The sequence below is a fragment of the Piliocolobus tephrosceles genome, chromosome 3, assembly GCF_002776525.5.
Source record: "Piliocolobus tephrosceles isolate RC106 chromosome 3, ASM277652v3, whole genome shotgun sequence".
Taxonomy (NCBI): domain Eukaryota; kingdom Metazoa; phylum Chordata; class Mammalia; order Primates; family Cercopithecidae; genus Piliocolobus; species Piliocolobus tephrosceles.
The window spans coordinates 74,732,220-74,748,697 of NC_045436.1; the positions used below are offsets into that span (position 1 = coordinate 74,732,220).

At 38.7% G+C, this 16,478-nt stretch overlaps 1 protein-coding gene across 4 annotated transcripts in view; it reads left to right on the forward strand.

Moving 5' to 3' along the window:
* The first annotated feature begins 4,118 nt into the window (after positions 1–4,118).
* BMPR1B (bone morphogenetic protein receptor type 1B) overlaps positions 4,119–16,478 on the forward strand; it is a 241,724-nt gene continuing 229,364 nt past the window's right edge. For 2 of the 4 annotated variants that reach the window (XM_023193324.1, XM_023193322.1), the window contains exon 1: positions 4,119–4,205. The gene's annotated coding sequence lies outside the window, so the exon portion shown is untranslated. The remainder of the gene's footprint in view (positions 4,206–16,478) is intronic. The other 2 variants (XM_023193326.1, XM_023193323.1) reach the window with 1 other exon arrangement.

Sequence of the window (16,478 nt, forward strand, 5' to 3'; positions counted from 1 at the left end):
ACAGGAGAGGCAGCTGTAGGGAAGAGCTAGAGTATGAAACCTGGAAAAACGACTGCCAGACTCTGCTGCTTGTGGGTGTGTGGCCGTAGGTAAGGTAGTTGCTCTGTGCTTTCAGCTTCCTCATGTACAAAATTGAGATAATAATGATGCCGACTTTGGGGAATTCTTGTACAGATTAAAATGTTCCAAATATGTAAAGCGCATAGAACAACCCCCAGCAAAAAGTGGAACATGTTAGTGATAATTGCTATCATAGTCGGTCTTCTTGCTTAGTTGGCCTGAGATAAAACTTTCTCCTAATTCATCCCTCCTCCTCCCTCTTCCTGATTTTACATGTTATTTAGTTGTTTCTCCTTCTCACTATAATTATTTGTGAGAAGTTACAAGAGTTATACTACGGTAAGAGCAGATAGGCTTTGCACACCTTCAAGGTCAGTTCTGGACCAACCCACTCAGAAACCACTGCACGGATGAATGGCTGGAGATTGTGGGGCCTATTGTGTCTCCAGGTGCCTGTGGTTACATGGGATCCCTGGAATGTTAATTAATTTTCATATTTCCCCTTAAGGTACTTCTGTGGCTCAAACAATGAATTTCTGAATTAGGTCCCAAAGTGGCATTTTTGTTTGCCAACACCCTCATAGGAAGCTGTACTAGAAGCTTTCTTGTAATATTTAAGAGTCTTTAAAAGACATTCTAGATATATAAAGCTAGTTTAATATCTGCTCTCAGGACTAGCACTGGAGCCTTTGGTGACATCTTCACACTAAAGATTCGGAGATTACTTTTAGGTTATGTGCCTTGCAACACTAAGGTAGATTTATTGCAACTAAGGGGCCCTGAGGTAAGCGAACATATTCTCATCTTTCTTCTGAGAACCTTTTGGCCCCATTAGAAGTATTTGGTTTTAAAGTATGCCTCATTTTATATCATCCCCTGCAATATTTTTTTCCTCTCAAAATTAGAGAAAAACAATACACCAGTATCTCAGGTGATAGTAGTGTTTGGCACTTAGAGACTCCAGATGTATTCTTTGAAGTAGATTGAAGTCTTTTGAATTCTTTCCTGCTATTAGAGAACAATGGCAAAAAGCCAGATTCAATCTAGCTAAGTAATTTATAAGATAAGCTAAGTAACATAAGTTTGGATGTTCAGTATAATTTGTCAATGTGTGCTTTTTAGGTATAGTTGCTTATTTCTATTACACCATGAAATTAAACTACAATATTAAAAATTTCAGGCCAGGTATGGTGGCTTATGCCTGTAATCCCAGTACTTTGAGAGGCCGAGACAGGAGAATCACTTGAGGCCAAAAGTTTGAGACCAGCCTAGGCAACATAGCGAGACCCCCACCTCTAAAAAAATAAAAATAAAATAATTAGCCACGCATAGTGGCACACCTGTAGTCTCAGCTGTTCAGGAGGCGGAGGCAGGAGGATTGCTTGAGCCCAGGAGTTTGAGGTTATAGAGAGCTGTGATGGTGCCACTGAACTCCAGTCTGGGCAACAGAAAGAGACCCTGTCTTTTTCCACTCCCCCCAAAACTGAGATAATTCAGTTTAAAAATCCTTATGAATAAAAAGGGACTTATTAAATTGACTCACCCAGTACTTACGTGAACCACTTACTCTCTACTGTGCTTTCACTTCACTGACCTATATTTTGGATATTTAATACATACTAATATATTCATAAAAACTATTCTGGTTTCTTCTCTCTATAGAGGGATAAGCTGAGGAAACTACTCATTCATTCATTGATTCACAAAAGTTTAAAGTGTAACATTACTGGCTTAGTACTGGGCTGAGGATACAGAGATGAGTGAAACTCAATCTTTTTCTCAGTGAATCTGGAAGAGGGAATTGATGTGTAAACCATTAAATTAAAACATAGTGTGAAAAGGGCAAGACATAGCAATTATTAACTTTATCTAGAATTGAATGTGGGGAGAAGTATGCTGCCAGGTGGTAATGACTGAGCTGTGTTTTAAAACATAGAAGAAGCGTGTTGGCTGATAGGAACAGAGGAGAAGAGCGCCAGCAAGATCTTCTTAGGTACCATGGCTTCACAAGATACGATGTATTTAAGAACTACAAGCAACTTGATTTTCCCGGAGTTTGCAGTACATGGGTTTTATATTTCCCAGAGTCCTCTAGTAGCTGTGGTCTTCAGTGTGGTTTCTGGAAATTCAGAAAATTTTACTGACCTCATGATATTTTCCAAATCATTTGAAGAGATAATACAATATGAAGTTAATGAACATTTGCACAAGTGAGTGTAAATTAAGCCCTGATAACTGATATCTCAAAATTGGAGATATTACAATCATAGCATTTTCAATGTTCTTCCTGCTTCAGTACATCTAAGGTATGTGAAGCACTCTTGTTAGTAATGGTGGCTCCCCATGGCAATAACTCTTGATCATGGGCAGTGGTATAGGAGTAGACCCAATTTGTGTATTTGCTAAGGTCAGTCTAGTTTCTATAGCAGATGTATCTCCACATATAAGTGGATTAACACACTGTATTAGTCCTTTCTCATGCTGCTAATAAAGATAGACCCAGGACTGGGCAATTTACAAAAGAAAGAGGTTTAATTGGACTTACAATTCCATGTGGCTAGGGAAGCCTCACAATCATGGCGGAAGGCAAGGAAGAGCACGTCCTGTCTTACGTGGATGGCAGCAGGCAAAGAGGGAGTGAGGAAGGTGCAAAAGCAGAAACCCCTGATAAAACGTCGGATCTCTTGAGACTTGTTCATGATCGTGAGAACAGTATAGGGAAACTGCCCCCATGATTCAATTATCTCTCACCGGGTCCCTCCCACAACATGTGGGAATTATAGGAGTACAATTCAAGATGAGATTTGGGTGGGGGACAGAGAGCCAAACCATATCACACAATAAATACCTTTTTTTTCTCATTTAAGTGAAGTACAAAGTGGAAGCTTTTTACTGGTAAGAGGGTATGAGGTGGATGGAGGTTAGATTGAAGGGGAGTGGGCCTGGCTTCCTGTTTTGCTCAGAGATTCAAGCTGATAGACACTCCACTTTCTACAGCAAGTAGCTTTGAAAGTTGCCTTAGGTGTTCCCAGCAAAGTGGGATATGGGGAAAGAGAATGGAGAAGGTCCATCTGCTTTCTACCTAAGTTTAGAAGTGGCATACATAACCTTTGCTCATGTCTCCTTGGTGAAAATCAGCCAGGAGGTCCCACCTAAATGCGAAGGAGGATGGGAAATGTGGTCTTTCCGAACAACAGTTCAGCTCTGTAGAAGGTGACCACAACACAGCCAGCTGCCTCTGTAGCCAAGGCTTTTTAGACTCTCCAGAGGGAGTGAGGGGTATGGAAATAATAGGTAGCTTGAGAAAGCCTCACAGGTGATTCCCGTATGTCCTCTTAGGGAGGGCACTTTTCTCTCTTCAGCTGATTTGAGTGTTATAACTAGCCATATCTCTTCCTGTGTAGATACAGATCAGAAAATTTAGGGACGGTAAGTTGGGGGAGAATTAAATGTAAAACTTGTATTAAGTATTTCATGTACATCATTCTGCTTTTCCTTCATTTCTAGCTGTCATGGTGTGCTGCTTTTTTTTTTTTCCAGCCAATTTTCAACATCAGTTTTTGTTAAAATTGTTTAAAATTCTTAAAACTCCCAGGAAATTATAACTTTTAAACACATTTTAAGCATTATATTGCTTTTGGAAGAGGTGACACAATCCTCAGATTGATGAATATTTGATGTAATTTTTTATTTGAGTAAAATTTTAGTGAAGAGTCCATTATGAAATAATTTTCAAGTGGGCAACATATATGTATAGGGTAGCTGATAAGTGGAGATTAAGCATATGTTCTGCTTTTTATCTCTCTTTCAACAACAAATGCTGTGAGGTTTACATTATTAGCTTATAACCTTATCTAAGTGGTGTTAACGAGTCTTAAGATTAACAGCAACAACAGCAGAAACTCTTGGAAAGAGATTAAGAATTTCTGCCACTGCTGATAGTTTTTTATTTTGAAAAAGTCACTTCCTTTGGTTAACCATTGTAAAGATTGAAGCTATTGCAGTAAACAGGATGCTTAGTGTGACAGTTTGAACCACATTTTCAGTCCTCTTTGTCATTTGATTTAAATATCTAAACTTTGCTTTCTCCAGAGGTTCTGTTAAAGAATGGCAAGAGATATACCAAGCAGTATGTGGAGTCTCAGGTGATTTCTGGCCATTGTATTTATGCTTATTCTTACTAATTAATTATCTCTCTGTGTGTGTAGCCTACAATGTTTCAGGCTCTGTGATGAGCCAGGTGGTAGATGAGGGGTACAAAAGGACAGAATCTCTATTCTCACAAAGTTTATGTTTCAGTGCAGCTTCATTCAGTTGAACTTTTGTGATGATGGAAATGTTGTGTGTCTATCTGTACTCTTCATCGTCATGGCCACTAGCCATGTGTGGCTATTAAGCTTTTGAAATCTGGCTAATGCTGCTAAGGAACTGAATTCTTATTTAATTTGAATTCATTTAAATGTAAATAGCTACACGTGGCTGGTGGCTGTCTTATTGGATAGTGTAGGTTGCATGGAAATATAGATGTTATTCAAATAATCATGGTAAGAATATAAAATTTCAAGTCTAACAAGTGATATGAAGGAGGTAGATAAAATGCTTTGAGCACCTATAGAGGTTTATTTCAGTAATAGAGGCAGGTCATTAAAAGCTTAAATGTGAGTGATGGGGAGAAGTGGACAAATTTAAAGGATAAATAAGAGTAGAAAATGGACAGGATCTGGCAATTGTTTTGAAAAAATGTTGTGCAGCTAGGTGGTCTCAAAGATGCATTCTAGATTTCTTACTTGTAAAACTGAAGAGATGAGGCCTACCCACTAAGAGAGAGAACATTGATAAAGGACCAGATTTGGAGGTGAAGCAAATGAGTTAGGTTTTGTAATATTGGGTTGGAATATATAGGCCTTGAAGAGAGATTTGGGCTGGACATAGACAGCTGGTAATTGAAGCTATAAGCAAGGATGAAAGAGTATCAATTGAGTCATCAGAGTCACTCTGAAAGTGAGTCACTTAGAAAGAGTATTAATTGAGTGATCAGAGGGCCAGTAATGAGTTGAGGAACTACAGTGCTTAATGGTGAGTGTGCTTGCAAAGGAAGGATAAGAATTACGGATTCTGAGGGAGTTGAGGAATCACTGAACTTAAGGTTCTAATGAAGTCAAAGAATAGTTTTAGTGGATACAGTTGAATGAGTAGGCTGGGAGGAGAGAGTGTGGTGGTTTCTTTAAGATAGTTGGATAAGTAAATTTCGAGAGGAAACATTTGGCACTGATGATAATATTCAGGAGCCAATTAGGGAAATGGATGACCCACATAAAGGTGGTCACTGGAGATTAGGGGACTATGAGACTATATAGATTAATTAAAGTGAAAACATTTCATCTCATTTTGACTAAGTAGTCAAAAACTGTCTCTCCCGTTAGAATTGTAAGCTCTTAATATGAATGTCATAATATGCATATATTTAAGTAGTAATACCTTATGTGAAACTCACTTGTTATGGTGCATAATAAAGCTGATGATCATGCAATACCTCAGGAAAATTTTGATCATTCAGAATTTGCAGGTTTGCTATAGAAGATCATTTGAAAATGATTAAAGATAATTTATCCCATTATTTAACAAATGTATATGACTTCCTCAACCTTGATAGGCACCAATAATAAATGCCTTGAACTTTGCATGTGTGACATTAAAGGTATTATCATAGATTAAATTACCTTTCCATGCTTTGAAATCTTTAAAGCTGAATATTTGATCACTCATCTTTCATTACCATTGATTTTTCTAGCTGCCCTTACATTTTTTCTTTCTTTTTTTATAATTAACTAAAACCACAACCTGAAAGAACATGAGTTATTTGAATCTTGTTTTGAAAAAGCCATTGAAGTTTTAATACCTGCAGGGAAACAGATAGTTATCAAAACCATTTGGAATCACTCTTTCTGAACCAATTCTCGCCCCTCCTCCCATGCTTACATAACAGCACACATAAGATGACTCTTCTAGTTTGAGCCAAGTTGTTAAATATAATTCTCAAATTATTTTAAACATAATTTGAACAAAGGTGTTCAATTGGACAGATGTTTCATCTTTTGTGTAAGAATACTTCCTCTTTAAAATTTTGAAATCAAAACACATTTAATTAACATAATGAAGATATTACTATAAAGGAATGATATACATGAAAATACCAATTTTTAGGTATGATTTATTTGATTATTTATAGCCCTTCACAGTTGCCACTCGTTTGTGTATATGTACAATCACATTTGGTCATCCTACCAATAATTCCACAAATAATAACAAAAGCGTTAATATAGTTTGGATATTTGTTTCTGCCCAAATCTCATGTTGAATTGTAATCCCCAGTGCTGGAGGTTGGGCCTGGTGGGAGGCGTTTCAGTCATCGGGGCAGATCCCTCATGGCTTGATGCTGTCTTCATGATAGTGAGTACTCGGGAGATCTGGTCATTTAAAAGTGTGTGGCACCTCCTTTCCCAGCCTCTTCCTACTTTTGCCATGTGACATTCCTGCTCCCATTTTGCCTTTTGCCATCAGTAAAAGCTCCCTGAGGCCTCCCAAGAAGTCAAGCAAATGCCAGACCCATGCTTTCTGTATAGCCTGCAGGACCATGAGCCAGTTAAATCTCTTTTCTTTGTAAATTACCCAGTCTTAAGTATTTCTTTATTGCAATGCAGGAACAGCCCAATACAGAGAATTTGTACTGAGGAGTTAGGCATTACTAAAAGATAACTGAAAATGTGGAAGTAGCTTTGGAACTGGGTAAGGGGTAGAGGTTGGAAGAGTTTGGAGGACTCAGAATAAGATAGGAAAATGAAGGACAGTTTGGGATTTCTTAGAGACTAATTAAAGGATGGTGACCAAAACGCTGATAGTGGTATGTACAGTGAAGGCCAGGCTGCTGAGGTCTCAAATGGAAATGAGGAACTTATTGGGAACTGGACCAAAGGTCATGTGTGTTATGCCTTAGCAAAGAACTTGGCTGCATTCTATTCATGCCCTAGGGCTCTGTGGAAGTTTGAACTTAGGAGTGATGATCTAGGGTATCTGAAAGTAGAAATTTCTAAGCAGCAAAGTTTTCACCATGTGGCCTGGCTGTCTCTAACAACCTACCGGATGCAGGAGCAAAGAAATGACTTAAAGTTGGAATTTATATTTAAACAGGAAGCAGAGTATAAAAGTTTGGAATATTTGTAGCTTAGCCAAGTAGCAGAGAAAGCATAAGCTTATTTGGAAGAAGAATTCAAGCAGGCTGCAGAACAACCACTTGTGAGAGAAATTTGCATAACAAAAAAGCCAAATGCCATATCCAAGACAGTGGGGAAAAGGCCTCTAAGGCATTTCAGAGACCTTAGCCCCAGCCCCAGCCATCACAGGCTCAGAGGCCTGGGAGGGAAGAATGGTTTTGTGGGCCAGGCCCAGGGACCTGCTGCCCTGTGCAGCCTTGGGACATTGCTTCCTATATCCTGGCTGGTATGGCAGCCATGCCTCAAAGGAGCCTAGGTACAGCTTGGGTTGCCACTTTGGAGAATGAAAACCATAAGCCTTGGCTTCTTCCATGTGGTGTTAAACCTGTAGGTGCCCAGAATGAAAGAACGAATAATGCTTGGCAACCTCTGCCTATATTTCAGAGGATGTATGAGAAAGCCTGGATGTCCAGGCAGAAGCCTGCTACAGGGGTGGAACCCTTACAGAGAACCACTGTTAGTATGGTGCTAAAGGGAAATCTGAGGCTGGAGCCCCCACACAGCATTCCCAGTGAGGCAGTGTCTAGTGAGTCTGTAAGAAGGGGGACTACTGTCCTCCAGACCACAGAATGGTAGATCCACTGGCAGCTTGCACCCTGTGCTGGAAAAGCCAGAGGCATTTAATTTCAACCTGTGAGAGAAGCCTTGGGGGCTGAACCCTGCAAAACCACAGGGGTGGAACTTCCCAAGGCCTTGAGAGCCCACCTCTTGCAGCAGCGTGTCCTGGATGTGAGAAATGAAGTCAAAGGAGATTATTTTGGAGCTTTAAAGATTTAATGACTGCCCTGCTAAGTTTCTGACTTCAGTGGGGTCTGTAACCTCTTTCTTTTGGCCAATTTCTCCCCTTTGGAATGGGAGTGTTTACTCAGTGCCTATATCCCCATATTATCTTGGAAGTAAATAACTTGCTTTTGATTTTACAGGCCCATAGGTGGAAGGGCTTTGCCTTATCGCAGATGAGACTTCAGACTGGATTTTTGACTTAGTGCTGGAATGAGTTAAAACTGTTGGGAAGGCATGATTATATTTTGCAATGTGAGGAGGACATGAGATTTGGGAAAGGCCAGGGCGGAATAATATAGTTTGGATATTTGTCCTCAGCTAACTCTCGTTAGTGCTGGAGGTGAGATCTGGTGGGAGGAGTTTAGATCATGGGGCTGCCCCCCCGTGGGTTGATGCTGTCTTCCTGATAGTGAGTTCTTGTGGGATCATTTAAAAGTATATGGCACTTCCCTCCTCGCTCTCCTCTCTCTCTTTCTCCTTCTTGCACCATGTGACATGCCTGCTCCTGCTTCACCTTCTGGCATGAATAAAAGTTCCCTAAGGCCTCCCTAGAAGCCTATCAGATGCCAGAGCATGGGTCTTGTACAGCTGGCAGAACTGTGAGCTACTTAAATCTCTCTTTTTTTTAATATTATCTAGTCTCTAGTATTTTTTTATAGCAAGAAATACAAGCTTCTTTTCAATTAAATTATGATGGAATGAAGGTTTTTATTCTATAATTTGTCTCAGACTTAAGTCTTGAGGCAGTTCTGTTAAAATCACACAAGTATACATACATCATAGTGCATTAATACATTTTCATTATTCTCATGTGTATCCTCATTTTAAATGGCAAATGTAGCAATAGAATTGTTTTATTCATTGTTACAAAGAAATGCAACTTCTGGATGGGTGCAGTGACTCATGCCTGTAGTCTCAGCACTTTGGGAGGCTGAAGTGTGAAGATCACTTGAGTCTAGGAGTTTGAGACCAGCCTGGACAACATAGAAAGGCCCTATCTCTGCAAAAATTTAAAAATTAGACAGGCAGTGTGGTGCATGCCTGTAGTCTTAACTGCACAGGAGACTGAGGCAGGAGGATCCCTTGAGTGCAGGAGTTTGAGGCTTCAGTGAGCTGTGATTACATAACTGCACTCCAGTTTTCCAGCCTGGGCAACAGAGTAAGGCACTGTGTTTGAAAAAAAAAAAAAAAAAAAAAAAAATGAAGCTTCTATCTTTAAACTTCCTTTTCTTTTGAACTAAATCTGAGGAAGCTGTTTTTGGTTACTTAATTCTCTTCAGTGTAACTATTTCATCTTTATTTTTGATTAACCCTGCCTATATTACTCTGTTATGTGGCATTGGTACCTGTCACAGGGAACTTACTTCTCCTGTGTCGGTGGGTCCATTCAGTGCTCTCTACATTATTTTATTTATTTATTTATTTTTCGCCGTTGGGAGCCTGGCTTTACACAAAGTTTAAACATGTGTCTGCTGAGAAGTGATGGGTTCTTCCTAGTCATTTGGGTCCCATGTAGATATTTATACCGAAGCCCACAATCCCAGCTGTTTACCTTTAATGTTGAAGATCTGATAACATAATACATCATGTTATCTCTTCTTACTGCTTCTAGGCCTCTGCTACCCCACCAACTCTTTCAACATGGCTGTACCTTTCAGTAGGATCCATGTTATGTTCTGAATCTCTTGCAAGCCACACCCAAGTCATGCATACCCAGAAGTGCACTGCCTTAAGTGTATTTAACTGCCACTAGCCTTTTCCGCGAAGCATTAATATTTCCTTGTCATGGAGGATATGGATTTGAGCTGATAGTTGACCTTCTCTTAGAGCAATTGCTCTCAAACTTTTATGACTAGTAATTATGGTAAGAAGTACATTTAAAATTATTATCCAGCATGGATAATCTTGTATATACACCTAACAAATAAATGCTTCACAAACCAATACTTATCCGTGCTACTTGGAATACAATATGATATTTTCTACACTAGTAGTAAATTCTAAAAAACTGGACGTTTTGACAGACACACCTCATTACCACCCCCTTTATCCACACCCCCAACCCACCCAAGAAAAGGTTTAAGCCAGACTGTGGAGTTTGAGAAGTCACTAAAACTTGATCTCCTTGCTCTACGTCTGTCTTTTCTTCTCATACTCTCCCATGGCCACAAGGGGCAGGCCTTCTTTCTTCCTGCATGCCAGGGCTTCCCTTTTCATCATAGGCTGAGCCTTTTCTATATTATGGGTAAACTCTATGATCCAGCTCTTGATATGGGAATGGGGAACTACCAAGAAAAATAAATTTTCTAAAAATGTTATACCCAAGATGATGATTTAAGGTCATGTTTTTCTATTAGGAGATTCTCCTAAATCGTTTTGTTTCTACTCTGGAAAATACTGATGAATAAAAGTAGGGACAATGTTGTCATTTTTCTATCATATTCTTTATTCTGTTGTTTGAAAGTAATTGTCTTTCAATTGTTTATGAATATTAATAATTCTCCTTTTTATTGGATTATGGTGCCTCCAGTGTTAAAAGTATTTTCTTGCGAGTTTTCATTGTCTGGGTTCATAATTTTGAGGAGATTCTTCAAACACTGCTTTATATGATGTTTAAAAATGGATATGGTAGGTATTGAATAATAAAGAAAAGGGATGTTATTGTACTTTATATACTGGTTATGTGACATTCTGACAATTCTTTTAAATTAAAACTACAAACAAAACTACTTTTCCCATATGCAAGGAAATCTCTCTTCATACAGAACAGTTATTTCAACTTCTTTTACAAAGAAAATATTGCCTAGAATTTTTATTTTTTTATTGCTTTCTGATTCTTTTTATTGAAATGCTTATTGTTTCTTGTTAACTAATTATATTAATTATACAGCTAGTGCTCAGTTTCTCAACCTTTACCAAAAGAAGTCCCCGGTTTCCATTAAAGAGTTTTATAGGGGCTCCCCACATGTCAGATTTCACATAGCCGGCTACACTGGCTTTTTGCAAAGGTCTTTGAATGCAATGCCAAGGCCTCCCACTAATTGTTTTATGGGCTCAGTGTGGGATCTGCATCCCTGACTGGGGAAGCCCCATGTTAAAGGACTGTGGGAGTGAGGAGTTGTCAAACACACCCAGAGCGAGCACTAAAAAAATCCTGGTTAGCTGTAATGTTGCTGCCAGGGAGCATAAGCAGAACCACAAAACATGCCACATGCTGGCTGATTTTAAACAGTGACCCCTATTTCAGAGAATACTCACTTCATTACATTTTTGGGAGAAATTCAAATCACAAATAGCTCCATAATTAATTTGAGTGTTCACTTCAAGCTTTGGCATTGGTAAATTATTGTTTTCCAAGTGGTTAGAAAAATACAACTAAATATTTTTATGTGTTCTTTCAAGGAGACAAAACTCATCCTGGTTATCTGTGAACATTTAGTCCTGGAATAATATGTTCAAAGTTGTATACTTATCTTTTTTCATCTGAGAAGTTTAAGGAAGTATGTTTTTACCCCTTTTAACCATTGAATTGCATGTACCCACACTAGTAAAAGTAACTTTTTCTAAACTTGAACAAAGAGCTGTAGTGGTAGAATTAAGACTCCTACATCTTCACTAGGCCTTGACATTGATTTTTCTCAGCCTCACGGAATCCACTTGGCATTTTGAACCTGTCTTTCCTCCAGAGATTGAAACAGGATATTTTTGAGGTACAATATGACCTCAGAGCGTGCTGTTAGCTTGGCTAGTATTGATACGTGAACAGAATTATTACAGCCACACTTCAAGAGGCCTAGAATAGTAATACTGTATTCTATAGGAAGATGAGTGCATTACTCAGTTCTTGCATTGCTAGAAAGAAATGCCTGAGACTGGGTAATTTATAAATAAGAGGTTTAGTTGGCTCACAGTTCTGCAGGCTCTACAGGAAACATGGTTCTGGCATCTGCTTGGCTTTTGGGGAGGTCTCAGGGAGCTTTTATTTGTGGTGGAAGGCAAAATGGGAGAAGGCCAGTCACATGGTGAGAGCAGGACCAAGACAGAGGAATGCGGGGAGGTACTCTACACTTTTACACAACCGCATCTCATGAGAACTCACCCACAATCATGAGGACAGCACCAAGAAGATGATGCTAAACCATTCAAGAGAAACCTGCGCCCTTGATCCACTCACCTCCCACCAGGCTTCATCTCCAATATTAGGCATTACAATTCAAAATGAGATTTGGTGGGGGCACAGATCCAAGTATATCAATAAATACAACCTATTTCACTGCAGGATTGTAGCACTAAAATGAAATGACATATTGATATTTTTGTGAATGTTGAAGTATCTTTTTAGAAGTTGATGGAGAAAAATAAGTCTTTTTTTGTAATCTAAATATGTTCATCTTTAAAAGAAGATCCTAATATTTCAGATAAATAATCTTGGATTAGCAATTTTTCTGAAAAAAAAATTCTCATTTTGTTAGCATGTTTTCTTTCCTTTTTTGTTGGGTGGGGAGGGGCAGAGTCTTGCTTTGTCACCCAGGCTGGAGTGCAGCAACACAATTACTGCAGCCTCGACCTCCTGGGTTCAAGCTATCCTTCCACCTCAGCCTCCCAAGTAGCTGAGATTACAGGCATGCAGCCTGTTAATTTCTTTTTTCTTTTGTAGAGACGGGGGTCTTCCTATGTTGCCCCATCTGGTATTGAACTCCTGGGCTCAAGCAGTCCTTCCACCTTGGCCTCCCAAAGTGCTGGGATTACAGGCATGAGCCATTGTGCCTGGCCTAGCACTTTTCTTATATGTGTGTGTAACATGTAGATACCTTCTTGTGGGATGTGTGTGTGTGTGTGTGTGTGTGTGTGTGTGAGAGAGAGAGAGAGAGATGCCTATATGTCATTCTCATTCTGTTGTGCTGTCAACACAATAACAGTGTTTAATGGATAAAGCAAACCACAAATAAAACACTATGTATATAAAGTGCAAAAATAGTTTGATTTTGCAGACTACAGAAATTAATTTCAATAGTCTGTTGATAATGTTTTATCAATAGCACTATTATTTTTGTTCTTTCTAAGTTGGTTATAAGATTGCAAAATCTAAAGCATGCGGGAACCCTTGATGGTAATTTCTTCATCAGTGTGACTTCCAGAAACTTTATCTCAGTTATGATATATATTGCAATTATCTTATATAAAATAATTTTCGTAAGCATGCACTGACTTACTGTATGGAAAATTACTCCTGAAAGCCAGATTTTATCTCTGGATAACCACTTGCTGTGTCTATTCTGAATAAGAATCAACAGTATGATCCATAAAGCCAACCTTAATACTCTTTATTTAGATAAATGTTAAAATACCTTTACACCCTCTATAAGATTAAATTGATCATTTGCTATTCAGATCCCAATCACGCAATCTTTTAACAATTGTGAACATTTCTTCTCTAGGTTGTACTAAACGTTTCTCTTTGAGTTCTGAAGAGCCAGATTGGATAGAGTGCCCACCATTGCTTCTATGCAGCCATTAGGTTAATATATCCCAAAGGAACTCATATCAAAAGTGCTATTTCATTGACCTGTTTTCCACCATGGGTCTCTAAAATGCTGTAAGCATGCAACATATCATTATGTATAATTAATTTATCTTATATACTTTGTTTTTGTTCATCAGACATTTTGCTTTGTAACTGTTCTATAGAATGTCCTTCTGCTCATTTTTTAGTACATGATGGTGAAGTTTTTAAAATGAAAACATTTTAACATTTTAACATGCTACCTCCTTTAGAGGTAACATAATGTTATTCCTATCTGCAGATGAGAAAATAGTTTTACGGGAATTTAGTACCTATCCCATAGTCACATACCACCTAGATTTGGGATGTGAATGCAACAGGCTTATGTACTCTGAAATTTTACATTTATGAAAGGAAATAAAAGAAATATTGAAATTGAAGGGACTATTTAGATATTCTGATTTACTTGTTGGTGAGGTGTATCTGGTTTATAGAGACTACTCAAGGTAACTACTAACAGTAGATATGCAACAATTACTGAATGAATTCGAGAGCCCTGGGTTTAAGTTTTGGCACTTCCACTCGATAAATGAGTGAACCTTCTTGGACTTAAGTTTCTCAGACTGAATAATAATACGTTTAGATTAGCTATTCTTTTTAGCCCCAAAGCTTTTTATTCAAATGAATTTATTTCCAGAAGCTGTTTTAGTAGAATAGATAAAATCAGATGTGTTATTGTTTGAGATGAAATAGTAGGAAGAGAGGGGTGGTTTTAAAACCTTCTCTGCCCTGTTTGCCCCACCACTAGGCACAGTTTGAGATGTTCTAGATTAGATGATCTTTTGGCTCAAAGATAATTTGGGTTCTAGATCTCTTTGACTGTGATCTCTGGAAAGGTCCTGCTCACACTTGGACTGGGTCTTAGGAAAATCTATAGTGTGACAGTAAATAACATGCATAAACCACTCTTGATGGGTTGCTTTTGACACTGGCTTGCTTCCAGTTATTATAGGATCCAACTTAAGGATGCTATGTCTTGACTAGTATATGCTGTTTGGGGAACTGTGATATTCTTTTTCATTTTTGGAAGAGAATATCCTTGACTCTTCTGAGGAATATTTTTTCCTTGCTACTTGACACATCTGTATTACCTGTATATGCCAGCTATAGTTAGTTTTCTTCATTTTTTCTAGGACAAGCAAGATAAAGTTGGAGCTTCACAATTAACTGAAACTATTCTATTGGCTGAATTATTTTATTGTTTATGTGATTTTCTTGTACAATTATTTCCTTGCCCTTATATTTCTAAGCAAAACTTACTGTACTCTTAAGTTGGAGAAGATATTAACTTTTTTGCATTACATTTTGCTTTCTCAACATTATGAAACTTGGAGTAGTTGGAGAACATACTAGGATACCTAGTCTACTACTCCCTGAATTAGGAGTAAGGATACTTGGGGGCATTTTTCTTCTTTTGACAATAAATACATCCTTGTTTACCCCATCATTGCTCTCAAAACAAGGATGTGATAAAGGGTGGGGACAAAAGCCTCAGATGTAGGATCGAAACGTGTCCTAGACATGCATGTTAAGGTGGACTGTTTTGCTGATCCCCAACATTCATTTGCCACTTCTCTCCAACAAGACAGTCCATGGTTTCCTTCTGAGTATTCATAAATTTTCAGGGAAGCTGACTTCACATCATGTGTGCAACTTAGATCAAGACAATCAGTGTATTTAACGTTTCTTGCTATAGTGATGTGTGTCACTGACATGTAGTGGTATATCATATTAGTGAGGTATGTGACACTGTATATATCATATAGTGGTATGTCATATAAGAAGTTGTGTGACCTAAGCCAGTTCAACAAAGTGAATCACAGAACTTTGGTTGATGGTTTTGAAGAAAAAAAAAGGTCTTTCTTTCTTGTCAAATGTGAGCAAGGGGAGTGTTTAGCTTCAAAAGTTGGTGACCATGGCTGTGTTGGAATGATGAGCTACAGTGAGCTGAATCCTTGGTTATTCATTGAACCACTAAGTCAGGCCTTACCTGAGGTTCATGCTACTTAACTTTCCAGTGATGTGAGGCAAAAAATCTTCTTTGACTAATTTATTGCCACTGACCTGAATGAATTTTGTCTGCTACATCACAGCCTTTGGTATCTTTGCAATTTAACTTACTTTCCTAGAAGTAAAATCTCCTGGCCACTTAGACTTTAGTTTCCTCACCTATTAAGTGAAGAGTTTGTTTTGAGCTATGTAAAATACATTTTAGATCATGCTTGTCCTCTCTGCCTTCAAGAACGGGAACTTATCTCTGTAAAATCAGAAATTGGTCAATCTTCCTCTTCCTATTTAGAACCATCTGCCCTGTAGCCACCTGGACTCCAAGCATGACATTAAGAATGTGGATTCCAGTTGGGCGCAATGGCTCACGCCTGTAATCCCAACACTTGGGGAGGCGGAGGCGGGTGGATCACGAGGTCAGGAGGTCAAGACCATCTTGGTTAACATGGTGAAACCCCGTCTCTACTAAAAATACAAAAAATTAGCTGGGCGTGGTGGTGGGTACCTGTAGTCCCAGCTACTTGGGAGGCTGAGGCAGGAGAATGGCGTGAACCCGGGAGGTGGAGCTTGCAGTGAGCCGAGATCCCGCCACTGCACTCCAGCCTGGGCGACAGAGGGACACTCCATCTCAAGACAAAAAAAAAAAAAAAAAAAGAATGTGAATTCCTCCCATACCATGTCTTATACTTTTAGTCAGTTTCATAATTTATGTTGACCTCTCTCCTTTCTTGGCTCTAGACATATAATTTTTAACTATGCAAATTTTGAAAAAAAGGGATGGACATAGGAATGAT